Source organism: Talpa europaea (genome assembly GCF_964194135.1).
Source record: "Talpa europaea genome assembly, chromosome: 7".
NCBI lineage: Eukaryota > Metazoa > Chordata > Mammalia > Eulipotyphla > Talpidae > Talpa > Talpa europaea.
In genome coordinates this window covers 96,087,930-96,104,836 of record NC_140074.1, presented here as the reverse complement: position 1 = coordinate 96,104,836, position 16,907 = coordinate 96,087,930, and the positions used below count along the sequence as shown (strand labels likewise).

The 16,907-nt window shown below is 36.8% G+C and overlaps 1 protein-coding gene and 1 pseudogene across 4 annotated transcripts in view; one reads left to right on the top strand and one right to left on the bottom strand.

The window, feature by feature from the left end:
- ARHGAP44 (Rho GTPase activating protein 44) overlaps positions 1–16,907 on the bottom strand; it is a gene marked incomplete at both ends in the record, with an annotated part of 144,862 nt that overhangs the window by 111,389 nt on the left and 16,566 nt on the right. The window lies entirely within an intron of this gene.
- On the top strand, positions 16,231–16,445 carry LOC311172886 (large ribosomal subunit protein eL38-like; annotated as a pseudogene). Its single transcript has one exon. The product of its transcript is annotated as a large ribosomal subunit protein eL38-like (transcript).

The following is a 16,907-nucleotide window of genomic DNA, read 5'->3' as shown; positions in this document are numbered from 1 at the left end:
GCACTGGACTAGACTACACCAGGGCATGCGCAGACATGTACAAACTCCTTTAACATCCTACATTTCCATGCAGGGGTGTGCAGTTTAGGATGCTAATGAGACCTTGGCCACTCCAGGTCAAGTTCTTTTACTATTTGCATACAGGGCCCTCACCCACCTCCCCATCTAGGATACTGTGAAACAATCATTTGTCAAGATGCAGTCCCTTTGGTTGAGGCACGGTGCCTCTGGTCAGTAGGAGGGATAGGTTTTTTAAAACTATCTGGCAACCTGCCAGATCACAGTTTAATCCACCCAGGCTATCTCAAGATGATCACTCAGCAGAACATCTAAGGACTGAAAAAGTTCCTCGGCCTGAGAGAATTTCACAATCAGAGCAAAAAGATTCAAGGCATGCAAATAAATATTTATGAAAATACTTCAATCCCTCAGCAGCCCCAAAACCCTAGCACAGATTTCCTGCCACATACTGGTAAAAGTCTAAATTTTTGAGCAGGTTCTTAATCAAAAGTTGGCATATTTGATCTTATTCATTTATTCTGCATTTACTGAGGACCATCTATGTTACAGGCACTCTTTTTGGACACAAAGATACATAATGAACAAAAAGGATAAAATCTCTGCCTTTGAAGACATTACCTAACAGTGGGGCATAAGGGAAGAAAATAAATTATATATATGCAGAATAAGTAGGTAGGTAGTACCATGGTGTGGGGGGGGGGCAGGTTTGATGAGAGGAACATTAAAGCTGAGGCAGGGGACTACAATTTTAAGTAGGTTGCTCAAGAGAAGATCTATCACAAAAGTAACATTTGAGCAAAAACTTGTTAAATGTAAAGAAAATGCTTGCAGGTATGAAGCAGAAGAAAGAAAAGATAATGTAAAAACCGTAAGGTAGGAATATGTTTGGTGTGATAATAACAATGAAAGGCCATTTTGACCAAAGATGAGTGTTATATTATCAAACGATCACCATTAACAATAAGAGTTTAAACAAAACCTAGGCACTAGGGTTAAAGCTTACAATCCAGATTTTGGGAGGGGAACACCAAGGGGTCCTTGATACATATATACATAGAGATAATTACACAGTGTAGTTTGTACTAAGGGTCAAAGAGTGAGAGACAATAAATGCTACACGAAGTAAAAAAAAAAAAAAAAAAGAAGGACTGCTAGAAGACTGGGAGCATTAGAAAGGGTTTGGGTGATTTTGGATGTACTCTCTGCTTTAGAGATAAGACTAAATAAACTGAGGAGCAGAAAGTTTCAGGTCAAGAAGAACGGGGAAGGGAAACATGCTGTGATAGATAGAATAATAAATTATAATGATAGGCCAGCTAAGGAACCAGTTAAGGTTATGATGGACCAGGTAGTCTGTAAACTTTGGAACCTGAGACCCAATAGTTTTCATGAGTTCTGTCTTTTAAGGAATAGATAAGATCTACCGTATACAAATTGTTCCAGAAAATAAAGTTGTTTAACTTATTTAATGAGACTAAACGTTACAGACTTAATTATTAAGTCACATAAGGATTATAAGAAAATAGAACTACAGGACAATTTCCTTATGAGTGATATAAAAAAAAGTTACCTAAATAAATCCAACTGTATACTTTAAAAATAGATCCTAATTAAGTAGTATTTATGCCAGTAATGTCAGTCCACAGAAAAACAATATAGCAATCTCATAAGCTATATATTTATAGGAGAATGTCATATGATAATTTCAATGGATACAGAAAGAGTATTTGAATCAACACACATCTATTTGTAGTTTTTTAAAAAATAATAAAAATACCTCATGGAAAACCAAGATAAAGGGAACTTCCTAAATTATCTATAGGCCATTCTAAAACCTAAAACTATAGAATACTCATCAGTGCTATTTAACATGATCTGAAAAACCTAGGGAAGGAGAATATATATAAGGTAAAAAGAAAGAGAAAAACTATGAATATTTGTAGATAACACTATTAGGTCGAACTGCTGAAATTACAGTTTTATAGGCAAAAATGGTCAAATATCAATAAAAGCACAATACAGTTAGTAACCAAACAACTGTGAGATTGGTAAGAGTCTTCATCAAGGTTGCTGATATAATTTATAAAAAGATCAATCTCAGTACTCTATAGCAGCAAAACCCAACTATGAAATACAGCATAATAATAAATCAGTCACAGGAACAATGCAAACCATGAAATATATAGAAATGAGTTTAACCAATATATTAGCCCTCAACTAAGAAAAAGTACTACACTCTAATGCAGGTAATGATGGGATTAAAAGGAAAACACAAAATGAAAGCACTGGGCTGTACGTTCACATTGCATCATAGATAGTTCTGAAAAGAGATGAATATATATAAAATATAACAAAAATAAAATGAGAACTAGAGCACAATTATTGCAAATTAAAATACCCAAAACAACAATACATATTTTATAAGAACATATGCAGACAAAAAACAATACATTCCATCTCTTACTCTAGGGAAATGGAAGAGGATTAAATAATAAAAGAACAAATTTATGTAGACAAAAAAAGATACAGGCCATGATCTGAGTAATTAGATTGACTTAACCCTCTTTACTGAAGGTAGAAAGGTCTAATGAAGAAAGGAAATAAAAATTCAGATATTATCTAATATGTAAGGAGGACCAGTAAATGAGTTCCAAAATAGTGACTGGAGGTTGGAGTTTGGGGAGAAGCTAATACTTAAGAATACTTATCTGGCATCACTAGTTACAGAGGGTTAAAGTTGGGAGGAGAGTGGTGGAATAACCAATAAAAAATCTATAATTATGTATGAGTCCATAAGGGCTTGTTGGAAGAAATGTATAAACAAAATGATGAACCATACCAAGAAAAAATCAAGAGAATTTTGTAATTGACTGGGAATGTTTGGGGTGGAAATGGCATGGATGACTCGAAGCATTCTTGTCCTCATGTCCAGCACCAACATCAGAAATAGAAAACTCTGGGGATGGGGCCACGATGATATGTTTGGTTTTAGAAATAGAAAATTCAGCACTATGTGTTGCTATAGCCAAATGGCCAATAAAACTTAAGAGCACTGGGAAATAAAAATGCAATTATCTCCTTAAATAAAGCCATGGTCTAATTACACTAGAAACAAATTGGCTATGGTTACTATACCCAAGAAAATAGGAAAAAGACACAAAGAGGAGGGTGAGAGAAGAGCAAATCAAAGGTTTAAGTCAAATGGCTGATAAGGTTTCTCTTTCAGATCCTTATAAGAGTCTGTAAAGAAACAAGCTAAGAGGAGCAATAAATCGATTATAAAGAAATTTTAGAGATATTACTTGAATTTAAAAAAGGTTCTTCAACAGAGTATTTTAGAATGAACATAACTACTTCAAAGAACACTGCATGCAGCCTTGAAATCATTAGCCCCACTGGCACTGGCTACAGACAGAAAAATCTAGAAATCTTAACACTCCCAAATCCATACTCAATATTTATTGAGTGTCTTCTCAACAATTTGAGTGTTTCACATGTCCTGCACTACGGTAAGCAATGAGGGTAAAATGATGGGCTTAAACAGACATGTTCCCTGTGATTTTATGTGTCAACTTGGCTTTTTTTTTTTTAAATGGAATCCAGTTTTTAGTCAAATATCAGTTTAGTTGTTCCTGTGAAAGTATTTTTTTTCATATGCAATTAATATTTAAATCAGTAGTCTTTAAAGCAGATTACCTTCTGTCTTAGTTCATTTGGGCTATTATAACAAAATTCCATATACTGGGTGGCTTACAAACAATATAAATTTATGTCTTCCAATTGTGGGGGTTGGGACTTCAATATCAAGCTGTTGGTAAGTTCTGTGTCTGGCAAGAGCCCATTTCCTGACTTAAAGAGGGCAGGCTTTCTGGGGTCCTCACATGACAGAAAGGAAGTGGGAGCTCTTTGGGGCATTAAATTATTCAAAAGAGTTGGACACACAGAAGAGAAAGGACATAGTAAGGTTTGGGAAGAGATAAGACCCTGGATACACATGGAAGGAAAGGGAAGGGAGAAAAGGATTCCACCTCTATTAGGACAGGTGGGAAGAATGGTGGTCATCGACATAAATGGTATTCTGAGTTCACAGTGGAAAGTTAAAGTCATCCATTCTTGGATAAAGCTCCGGTTTTCTCAGGGCTGTAGAAGGTAAGGTTGGTGATGACAGAATGGGAGAGGAGGCAGAAGTGTGGAAAAGTAGGAAAGAAATACTCTTGCTTTGGAAAGTGAAAGAAAAAGCTGATCTTACAATTAGTGCGATTCAGAGACAGCAATGGAGGCTCATCTGAGATGGGTGGTAAAGGATCAGCTGTTATCAACCTGCCTGTTAAGCATGTCCCTCCAGCAGGGTTTCTCTCTTCAGTGAAGGCACAAAGATCATAGGAAGTACTTCAACAGGGTTTATGGTTAGCAAGTGTATTAGAATTATTAAGGGAACCTGGGGCTCCGAAGATTCATTTTAACATGAAGACAATCATATACCTACCAAGAAACAAGCTGATGATGCTATCCATTGTCAAGAGACATTGCCTAACAGAGCATTAGTTTCTATTATAGAGTCTACACTACACTTCACCAAGCCAGATGTCTGAGTTAAGAGATTCTGCAGATTAAAAAGGAAAAACTGGAAAAAATCTATTTATACACTACAGCAAATAAGAAGAAAGTTCTGCCCAGTTCCCACCACCACACTGATACTTTAAAAAGCATGACCTGTCTTCTTGTTGGCTTTGACATCAACTATGTCCCCAGAACAACTGCTTCTTTCAAAGACAGTATTTAATTACCTAAGTCTAACCTCAGAAGTTAGATATTACCTAGGGAAGGGGAGAATGGTGGAACTGCCAGAGCAGAAGGACAGCCAGGAGAACCAGCAATTTCATTATTCAATGTATCTCTTTCTGACTCTGTTGCTGTAGACAATAGACTTTGTTCAGCTCTCATCACATCCACTCAAGGCCTCAGGTGGTGAGACAATTATATCCTGGTTTGCATTCTAGACTTTGTTTTCTTTCTGTGAATAATTAACAATAATGGTTTATTAAATAGAGCATGGGCTTACTTGTGCTCCACAGACCTCCTGGCACTGAACTCCCTCAGGCATGCAAGTTTTAACCCAGGTTCCTGAAGGAATGTCATCACTCTCCCTCCCAAGTCAAGGGAAGTCAAGGATAATCTATGGCAGGGGTTAGCAAACTATGGCCAGCAAGCCAAATCCAGCTCATCACCTATTTTTGTACATCCCACAAAGGAAGAATGATTTTTACATTTTACATTTTTTAATCAAAAGAATGTTTCATGAAACATAAAAATTACATGAAACTCAAAAAAAAAAATCTATATTTAGGGCCTCTCTGGTGGTGCAGGTAGTTGAGCGCTGCACTGTGAAGCTGTCCACAGTCTCTGCAGCGTGGGTTTGATCCCAGCCAGCCGGCGAGATTCCCACATGGCGAAGCAGACCTCTCCTGTCTCGCCCGCTGCTCCCCTCAGCAGTGTATTTCAGTCAGTCTGCCTGTCCTGTTCCCCACTCTGTCTCCGGTGAATCCTCTCACCCTCCCACACATCTAGCCTGTACCCCGGTTCTTGTATAAAAATAAATAAATCTTTAAAAACATCCATATTCATAACTATTTTTATTAGAACATGGCCATGCCGATTAATTTCCATGTTGTCCATGACTGCTTTCTCACTATATAGAGCCGAATAGTTCTTCAACTGCCTCACATATTTAGTATTTGGTCCTACATAAAAAGATTTTTGTAACCTTCCTTGTCCAAATCCAAGTTCAACCTTTCAGGCCTTTTAAAGGACACTGTTCTGGCAAACTAGCAATTGATTAGACATGGCACCTAGAGATAATAAGATCCCAGGGCCATTTTAGCATCAAGACCTCAGGTCTTTATAAGTAATTTGTAAGTGATCATGGAAGCTGACGATGGCAAAGCTAAAACTATGCTACAATGACCTTTTCCTTTAGCAAGTCAGTCTATAACACAAGCCCAATCATTTATTTTTTCTTTTCATAAGCAGCACTGAAAGTGAAACCAGACAAGACTGTGATTCAAATTGCTCAGGAAATATGCCAAGGAAAGAGAGAATGTTTCACTTCCTGACTTTTGTTTTTCTATTTTCTCTGGTTGGTGTTTGGAGCTCAGTTCATGATTATCTGTCAGATACCTACCTCAATGGCATTCTAGTTCATGGCAGGTCGGGGAAAGCCCTGTGTCCACTGCCACCTGTATCTCATCATACAGTAAAGAGATGGATTATCTATCATCGATTATCTAACAATGATGTGAATATTGTCTGTCTTAAGGCTATGTAGGTTGCGATGGCTTCACATTCATAGTCATGAACAACATTAGGGCAAAGGTACGTTTGGAACTCTTTGTGAACCAACTTCTAACCTTGTGAACAAATACCAACCAAACAAAAGAAGCGATCTCAGAGTGTCAGCAGAGCTGTGAATGCTGTCACCTATCACGGACAGCTAGGTAAATGGAAACAACTGAGGACATCACATCCCTTATTCATCACCATGCCTACATTTTTGTTTTTTTTCTTTTAATCCTTGTCGAGTTGCATGAATTGTTTATTGTGATTTGGGTTAGATTTCACCACTGCCTTCTGTTAGCTCAAAATGTTCCTCCTTTTATCTGTTCAAATACATACCAAGTCATCTGAATAGGTGAAGTGTCATCAATGCCAAAACATTCCCCAACTTCCAAACTAAAATCTACTGGGCACACTGGAAAAGTGCATGGAGATTAGACAGCTAATAAAGGTTAAAACTTTTAAGACTCCCTCTTCATCCACACAGTCAAAAGACATGACTCCTCCTCCAGGGCTCTGGATATGGTTTACGGAGCCCCCACCTGTCAAAACAAGTGATGGAAACAAAGATTTCTGTCCCCAAATTCACACATCCTCATGTTCTCTAGCTACCACGCAGATATAATATAAAATCTCTATCACTTAGTACTCTTTCTCAAGTTCTTTTAGTTCTGTTTGGTAGGCGTATCTGCTTGGAAATCATATATCAACTAACTCACAACACTGAACAGGACTGCAAAGGTACATGTGGCGCTGCGAAAAAGAAGAGACTTGCTGCATGGTCTGTCTCTCATGCCAGTATATATATTCCTCAAAGACGATATCCACCTTATAGCTATTTCAAGATGATACGCATACACACACACACACTTCACACATATATATACTTCACATATGTTGTGTGTGAAGTGTGTGTATGTGTGTGTGGTTTTAGGTTCACAGAAAAATTGAGAGGACAGTATAGAGGTTGCCCACATAGCCCTGAACTCATACATGCACACCATACCTCTTTAATCAAAATCCACCATGAGAATGATGCATTAGTATGACTGACAGACACTGCAACATCATGACCCAGAGTCCACAGTTTACATTAGGGTTCATTCTTGGTGTTGAATATTGTGAAAGTTTGGACAAATGTATAATGGCATGTGTCTATCATTACAGTAACATACAGAGCACTTTCATTGCACTAAAAGTTCTCTGTGCTTAGCCTATGTCCCTCGACCACCGTCTTACCCCTCAATCCCTGGCAAACACTGTTCTTTTTACTGTCTCTCCATAGTTTTGCCTTTTCCAGATGTCATAGAGTTGTTACATTAATTTTAATGATATAGTCTTTTCAGATTGGCATCTTTCACTTAGTGATATTCATTGAAGTTTCCTTCATCTTGGTCGCTTACAAGTTTTGGCAAATATGAATATGGCTGTTATCAACACTTGTGTGCAAGTTTGTGTGTGACTACATGTTTTCAACTCCTTTGGACAAATATCAAGGAGCCTACTTCTGGATCATAAGGTAAGAATGTGTGTAGCTTTATAAGAAACTGCCAAGCAATCTTCCAAAGTGACCATACCATTTTTGCATGTCCCCTACCAACAATGAATTCGAGTTTCTGTTGGTCCACATTCTCCCAGCATGTGGTATTGTTAGAGTCTCAGATTTTGGTCATTTTAATAGATGTGCAGTGATATTTCTTTTCTTTTTTTTGCAGTGATATTTCATTGTCTTAATTTGCATTTCTCCAATGACATGCAGCAGAGCATCTTTTCCTATACTTATTTGCCATTTATATCTTCTTTGGTGAGATATCTATTAAGGGTTTTGGCCTGGTGTTTTTTCACCTTTTCAGAAGCACAGTGATTTATTCTAACATCATATTTGTGCTTTTTGTACATTCTTTTTTTAATTTATTTTATTTTATATAATTCTTACATCATTTTTCATTTTTGCACAATGTATGCATTTTCATTTTGGTTATATTCCCCATACAATTGCACTCCCCCTTATTTTGACCCTAATCCTCCCTCCCCTCCTCCCCTCCTTGCCTGCCATAGTGTGCCTCTGGTTCCATATGATCCAGCAATTCCACTCCTAGGTATTTACCCAAAAGACACAGAAACATTAATTCCAAAGGGCACCTGCACCCCTATGTTTATAGCAGCACTATTTATAATAGGTAAGCTATGGAAACAACCCAAATGCCCAAAAATAGATGACTGGATCAAGAAGATGTGGTACATATACACCATGGAATATTACTCAGCAATCAAAAAAAGATAAACTCATGAAATTTGTAGCAACATGGATGGAGCTGGAAGAGATCATGCTCAGCAAAATAAGTCAGAAAGAAAAGAAAAATATCGAATGGTCTCACTCATATCAGGAATTTAGAAAACCTAAATAAGGGACCAGGAAAAAGACTAATTGGCCTGTTTTTAAAAGTGGGTTGTTTTCTTATTGTTGAGGTTTAAGAGTTTTTGGTATATTTTATATAATAATCATTTATCAGGTCTACCTTTCCAAATACTTTTTCTCAGTTTATGGCTTATTCTCTCATTCTCTTGACATTGTCTTTTGCAGAGCATAAGATTTTAATTTTAATGAAGTCTCACTTATAAATTAATTCTTTCATGAATCATGCCTTTGATTATAAATCAAAAAAGTCTGTAATTACCACACCCAAGGCATCTAGGATTTTTACTATATTATCTTCTAGGAGTTTCACAGTTTTGCTGTATCTTACTCACTTTTGATTATGCCAGCATTACAGTACAGGCTTAACAATAGTTTATCAAATCCATTTCATAGGTCATAATTGGAACTAAGTCTTAATGAAATAGTTTCCACCTATCATTATTAGGAACTTTTTGTTCTTTTTCTTTTAGTTGGTGTTTGAAAAAAGTATTATTAAATATTGAGTAGCTACAAAAAATGTTTAAGACTTTAAAAGACTGGTAACATACAATAGAAAATATAGTCCAGAAACAGACCCACATTCTGTTTACTGGTTTGAGACAGAAGCAATAAGGTACAGATGGTTGTTCAAGAAATGGTACTGGAGAAATTGGGGATTCATCTAGAAAAACAAAAGACAAAATTGAACTCTATGTTATAACACACTCAAATACCTGAAGCGGATTATAGATCTCAATGTGAAAGGTAAGTAATAAGCTTCTGAAAGAAAATATGAAAGAATATTTCTTTAAGAATGATTTCGCCAATAAGATACAGGAAGTACTATTAAGAAAAAAATGAAAAGTTGGACTTTGTCAACATTTAAAATTTCTAATCATCAAGAGACATTAAGAAAGTGAAAAGCAGGGCCTCCCCAGTGGTGCAGCAGGTCGAGCGCAGCACTGTGAGGCTCTCTGCAGCCTCTGCAGCGCGGGTTCAATTCCTGGCTGGCCAGGGAGATACCCACATGGTGTGGCAGACCTCTCCTGTCACGCCCGCTGCTCTCCTCAGCAGTGTCTTCCATCCGTCTGCCTATTCTGCTCCCCGCTCTCTCTCTCTGGTGAACCCTCTCGCCCTTCCTGTGCCTCTGGCCTGTACCCCAGCTATTTATAATTAAAAAATAAATCTTAAAAAAAAAAAGTTTAAAAAAAAGAAGCAAAAAGCAAAAAACAACCAGCAGAAAGTACTGGTAACAATTTAATAAAAGATCTCTGTTCAGATCAAAACAAGGATGGGAAGAGCACAAGGGACCATGGTGATAGTTCACGTGTGAATGGGTGGTGGGAATTTCACAGGGATTATAACCCAGATGAAAATGCATACATTCTACAAAAATTAAAAATGATGTAAAAATATATAAAATAAAAAAGATCTCTATTCAGAAATTTATAAATAACTCCTACAAATAATGAAGAGACATAGAAACCAATTCAAGTAGGGGTAAAAGATCGAATAGGCATCCATAAAAGAAGATACCTGAATGGTCAATAAACTCATGAAAAGGTTTTTGACAATTTCAGTTGTTAGGAAAATGCAAAATGAAGCTAGAAAGAGGCACCACTATATAAGGATCAATGTAAAAATTAAAAGGATGGACCGTACCAAGCACTGGCACAAATATGGACTAACTGGATTCTCCCATATAACTCATGGGAATATAAGAGGATACACTTTGAAAAATTGTTTTACCATTTCTTGTAAAATTGACCTGCACTTAGATTCCTGGATATGGATCCAAAGAAACAAGCACACATTCACAGAAAGACTTATATAAGAATGATCTTAGCATACTTTTTTTCAAAAAAGCCAAAAACTGGAAACTATGCAGTTGTCTACCAGTAGATGATGGATAAACAAACTATGAGTATATTTAATCAGCGGAATTCTATAGAGGAAGAAAAATAAGCTTCTGACACATGCTACAATGTGGATAAATCTCAAAAACAATACTGAGAGAAGCAGCCAGGCACAAAAAAGCACATACTGTATGGTTTATGTGGCGTTTAATTAATTGTCCTAGCACCATTTGTTGAACAGACATTTTTTTTCCACTGATTCATCTTTGCAACTTTGCCTAAAATCAATTGACCGTATTTGGGGGAATCTTTTTCTGGCCTCTCTGTTCTGTTCAATTGCCCTAAGTGTATATATCCTTGTCAGTACCACTCTGTTTTGATTATAGTAGCTTTACAGTAGTTATTAAAATTGGGTAGTATGATTCTTCCAAAGACATTCTTTTTAAAAACAACTTGATACTCTAGTTCCTTCATGTTTCTATGCATATTTTAGAAACAGATTATATCAACAAAAATATCTTGTAGAAATTTTGATTGGAATTACATTAAATATATAGATCAACATAGGGGAAACTGACATAACTAGACTGAGTCTTGGAATCTTGAATATGCTATCTCATTTATTTTGGGTCTTTAATTTCTTGCATCATTGTTTTATACTTTTCAGCATATAGATGCTGCACATGTTTTACTAGATTTATCCCTAACTTTTCTAAATTTCATTTCCAATTACAAGTATATAAAAATACAGTTGATTTTATACGTTCATTTGTATCTTAAGACTTTAATAAGTACACTTACTAGTTTTTAGGAACTTTTTTACAGGTTCTTCAGTATTTCATCCATAGGCAAACATGTATCTACAAAAAGGGCATTTTATATAGTCCTTTCGTCCTTTCCAATCTTTATATTTTTCATGCCTTTTGCACTGACTAAGCTCTCTGGTACAAGCTAGATAGAAGTAAAAGAACATCTCTGCCATGGCTCCAACCTTTGAGGAAAATCATACAGTCTTTCACCAACAAATTGTTGTTAACTGAAGGGTTTTCTTAGATACCTTTTATCAAATTAAAATTCCTCATTTCTAATTTGATAAGGTACTTTACATAAATGGATTGTAAATTTTGTCACGTGTTTATGTTACCAATTGACAAGCATTTTGGTTTTTCACTTCAATCATTTAATATGGGAGATTACAATGATTTATGACTGTTTGCTAATCATACACTGCTGGGATAAATCCCTCTTGGTCATACCTTATTGTTTCATATACAGTATTTGATTTGCTGATATTTTGAGTTTTGTACCTTTACTTATGAATACTATTCATCTATAGTTTTCTTATAATGAAAAAAATGTCTGTTTTTTGTTATCAGGGTAATGATGACCTCACATAGATAGGAAGTGTCCTATTTTCTGAGAGAAACTGTGTAGAACTGATGTTATTTCTTTAAATGTTTTGTAGAATTTGCCAGTAAAACTTCCTGTACCTGGAGTTTTGTTTTTCGAATGAACTCAATTTCCTTTTGGATATAAGACTATTAAAGACACTTATTCTTCTTTATTGAGTTTTGATAAGTTGCAGCTTTCAAGGAAACGGTATATTTTATCTAAAATGTCCAATTTATATTCAAAGTTGCTTGTAGTACTTCAATCACTTCTTAAATCTATAGTGATATACTCTTTTACCTAACCTGATAGCAGTCTGTGTCTTCCATCTACGTTAGCCAGTTTGGCTGAACCAACTTTATGGATATTTTTAGAACATCAGCTTTGGGTATCATTTATGCTTCCTACTGTTTGCTGTTTTCTATTTGATTGATTGCTATTCCTCCCTTTATTACTTTCTTTGTATTTAATTTGGGCTTATTTTCTTCTTTTTCTATTTTCTTAGGATGAAAGCTTAGATTATTGATTTTATACCATTTTTTTCTAATACAAGTATTTAATCTTTTAATGTCTCCCTGAAGTATATCCCCCAAATTTTAATATTCTATATTTTCATTGTTACTCAAATCATTTTTAATTTCCCATATAATTTCCTCTTAAGTCCACAGATTATTTATAAGGATGTAGCTTATGAACATTGAGATTTTCTAGCTGAATTCTATTTATTATATCTATATATAGAAATATATTGTCATAGATTTCTGGTTGAATTCCATTATGGTCAAAGAACATAATTTGTGTAATTTCGTCATTTTAAGTTTAAGATTTATTTTATGACTGAGGATAAAGCCAAACTTGGTGAATATTTCCAGGTACATGAAAAGAGTATGCATCTTCTCCTTGTTGGAAGTTTTCCATAAGTGTCAATCAGATCAAATTAATTTATAGTATTATTGAGTTATATGCCCTTGTTACTTTTCTGTCTGCTAATTCTATCAATAACAGAGAGGAGTGTTTAAGTCCCCATCTAGAACTGTAAATATGTCTATTTCTCTTCTCAGCATTAGCACTTTTTGCTATGTATATTATAAACCTCTCCTCTCAGGTGATATGTTTAAGTTTATTATGTTTTTTTGGTTTGGGGAGGTTATCTTTGGTGAAGTATATTTTTTATCATTTAATAAATCCTTCATCTATTCTTGTAATTTTCCTTGCTCTGAAGTCTACTGAATTGTTTATTAATATATTCACTTCACCTTTACTTTATATGAAGCAACCTTAATAAACTTAATAATTCTAATTACTTATTTGTGGGTTTTTGAGTTTTCAATATAGACTATAATATCTAATGATAGTTTAGAGCATCTTTCCAATTTTCAGACCTATCTGGCACATTCAGACACTTACTTTGACTTATTTATTCTTCTTAGAATGGTAGGGATGGAGATGTGCCATTGCAACTGAATAGGGTCCCTTATCACATTCTGCTCAAATTAATTTACAACTTCTTCCCTTTTAGTCTAAAAGCTTATGAAGCAGTTTTAGCAAAGGGGGTGTATGGTTACTTTTAAACCCTCACAATGGGGAAAGGTAGACTTACAGGCTTGCAACTTTTAAGATAAATAAAAAAGGAGCCGTGTGAAAGAAAGAAAACCATTACCTCACAACCAAATATAATTAAATATCCACGGGTTCAACTGCTTTGCCTTCTGTTTGACATTTTCCTCGTTGGTCTCCTCCATTCTAGGCTCTCCCTTTTTCAGTCTACGCAGCAGTTAAAGTACTGTTCTAAAAAAACAATGCTGTTAACCTCACCCTCCCTTTTCAACTGCCTTCAGAAGCTCCTCACTGCCTAACAGTACACACCTCACCCCCTCTGCTTCATTTCCACGGTTCTCTAAAGTCCGAACTCCCGCTCTCCACAATTGATCTCCCATCAACCTCCACAACACCCATGTCCTTCTAAACAGTTTCGCCAATCCCACTGACTATAAAAATGCAACTTCCATTCCCTTCCTTGCTTTTCTTCTTTGGATTGTCTGCTCTTCTCTTTATTTAACTCTGAACTATTCTGAAAGCCCATTTTCAAGTTACGCCTCCTCCATGAAGCTTTCTCATGTAAAAAGGAGACTAGATGTTTCAAAGTTTTTTGTGGTGTGATCTGTATCTAGCTCATGAATGTGCTACCAGATGGTCAGTCTGGGACCAGGTCAGTGTCTGGATTCAGCTGGGTTCCAGGCTGACATATTTGGGCATGTTTCTTATCTTCTTTTTTTTTTTTTAATAATAAATTTTATTTTTATATTCCCCATACAATTGCAACCCCCCCATTTTGACCCCAATCCCTCCCCTCCCGCCCCCCACCCCCCAAAAAGTGTCTCTGGTTCATAGTTTTTTGTTGATTTTGATTTTCACTTTCTTATAGTTATTCATTTTCCTGGTCCCTTATTTAAGTTTTCTAGATTCCTGCTATGAGTGAGACCATCCGGTATTTTTCTTTTTCTTTCTGGCTTATTTCGCTGAGCATGATCCCTTCCAGCGCCATCCATGTTGCTGCAAATTGCATGTGTTTATCTTTTTTGAATGCTAAGTAATATTCCATGGTGTATCTTATCTTCTTTTGACTAGCTCACTCTGCTGTAAAAGAGAGTGCTGGGTGCTCTCTAGCAGTACTGGGATTGACACACCAATAACAGTCCTCAGTGATCATTCAACTGTCTAACCCACAATCCTGCTCATCTCTTAATCGTTACTATGCTATATTCTTCTGTTCACTACTTCAGCCTTTTCTACCACACCAGACCTATTTTTCCCAATGTTAAACATAATAAACATGTACAGACTATGAGAGAAACAACTACTTTCCCTCACAGAAAAGGTATTGGGAGGGGGTATGTTTGCAAGGAAATACAACAGGCACTGATATATTAGTGTGCACATTCTAAGTGCCTAAAGGATAACTACGAGGGGGAACTGTTTCCCCTCCCCTCTCTATTATATTCCACAGAAGTCTCCTATTCCAGGCGACTCGGGAGAATAAGCAAGGCAGGACAAGGAGTTTCTTTAAGATCAATGAATAACATGAAGCAGTCCTTTTGTCCTCGCTTCTCTGTACACCCCAGGAAAGATGTAAGGTGAGGGCTGGTGGGAGAGGTTTTACAGGAAATGGAACCAGAATTCCAATACAGGGTGGGGTGAGGAAAGAAGGTGAATGGTGGGGTTTTTTTTTCCCCACAATAATCTGACCTAACAATTATCCAGCATTCAGTATTTCTAACACTGTAAGATTTGTGGGAAGAGATGCGGTCTTCTTTAAAAACAGGCAAAGAGGAAAAACAAATCAAAAGCAAAAAATAAGGAAAGAACAAGTGATAAAAAGACAAAAAAACAAGGGAGGAACCTAGGTAGAGTGTAGAAAAATTCATTAATAGGCATATATACGTGCGCACACATGCATATATATGCATGTCGTTTTCTATTTGTCTATAAGGTCTATTTATATTATTTATAAATGAGCTTCCTGGTCCTTCGCATCAAGTAAGGAATGAATCTGCATCTGTTCAAGGTACAGAAAGTTTACAAAAAACAAATTGGCAGCTTTATGCCCCAGGACAGGATTGGGTATGTGACCCTGCATGCCCCATCGCCTAAGGGGGGCATATCAGAATCTGAAAGGCCCCAGTGAGGTGGGTATACAAATATTAGGCTTATCAAGAGGAGATATTGAGTCTTGCAAATACTTAAACTTTTTTAGTCAGCAACAAAAAGACAAAAGATCATCAATAACCCTGATAGAGAAGGAAGCTATTGCTATTCTGAACATTGAGAAGAAATCCCAAAATGTGACACCAAAGAGGTGAGGTCAAGGGGCCAACGAGAGCGGGTCAGAGTGAGTCTGAGAAAGGGTACCTCAGGTCTACACTGCACTGACACTCCACAGGCCAGAAGAAACATCAGCTCCAGGTGCCTGAGGGCCTGAGCAGGGGTGGCCAGCCATCCTGTGGTCTTGCATTTGTGCAGCTGAACTGGCAGGATGATATATGCAGCTCCTTAGGGCATGCAAAACAAATTCATTATCATAAGAAATGGAGCAGGCAGGACGGTAGAGGACAGAGACATGGGGACTGGCCCAATTGCAGCCTGGCCTAACACACAGAGAAGTAAGAAAGGCTAAGGCAGCTGTAAGAGTCTCTGGGTTCTGCAGGCCTGAGCAGTTCTGTATACCTTATACCTATGCCTCAAAAAATTGAGGAATTCAAGGACTTTCTGCTTACAGTCCAGTGGAATGATGTCAAATTCATCAAGGTCAAGAAAAACAAGGATAACGTGAAGTTTTAAGTCTGATGCAGCAGATACCTGTACATATCTTGGTCACCACAGACAAAGACAAGGCAGAGAAAATGAAGCAGTACCTGCCCCCAGGCTTGGCAGTAAAGGAGCTAAAATGAACCTGACGTGCTGATGTGAACTGTATTTAAAATTTAAAAAATCTTAACTTGTCCGCTGTCTTTGAAGATGGGAAGGGAAATGTGATTTCTGGTGGGGACAGAGTGAGGGGTCTAGTTGCTATTTCCTTGCATCCCTCATCTTGGGCTATAAATCCAATACAAAATAAAGCCATTCTTTAAAAACAATAGGCTAAGGTTCAAATTGACCAAGAGCCCTGGCAGGTTGGCACGAGATCTACCATTGTGCAGTGTGTGGATCAACAGGAGCTTACGTAGGTAAGCAGGGACTGTTGCAGTACCTGGTATGGCTTTGGTTTCCCCTTAAGTCTCTGGCATTAATCACTATCTACAAAGTGTTCATTTCTTCTTTTTCCTACCTGGATAAAAATGCCTTAAGGGAAAAATTATCTGACATTCATTTTTGTTTGCCTTATGGTTCCCAACACTGAGTTTCCCACAATG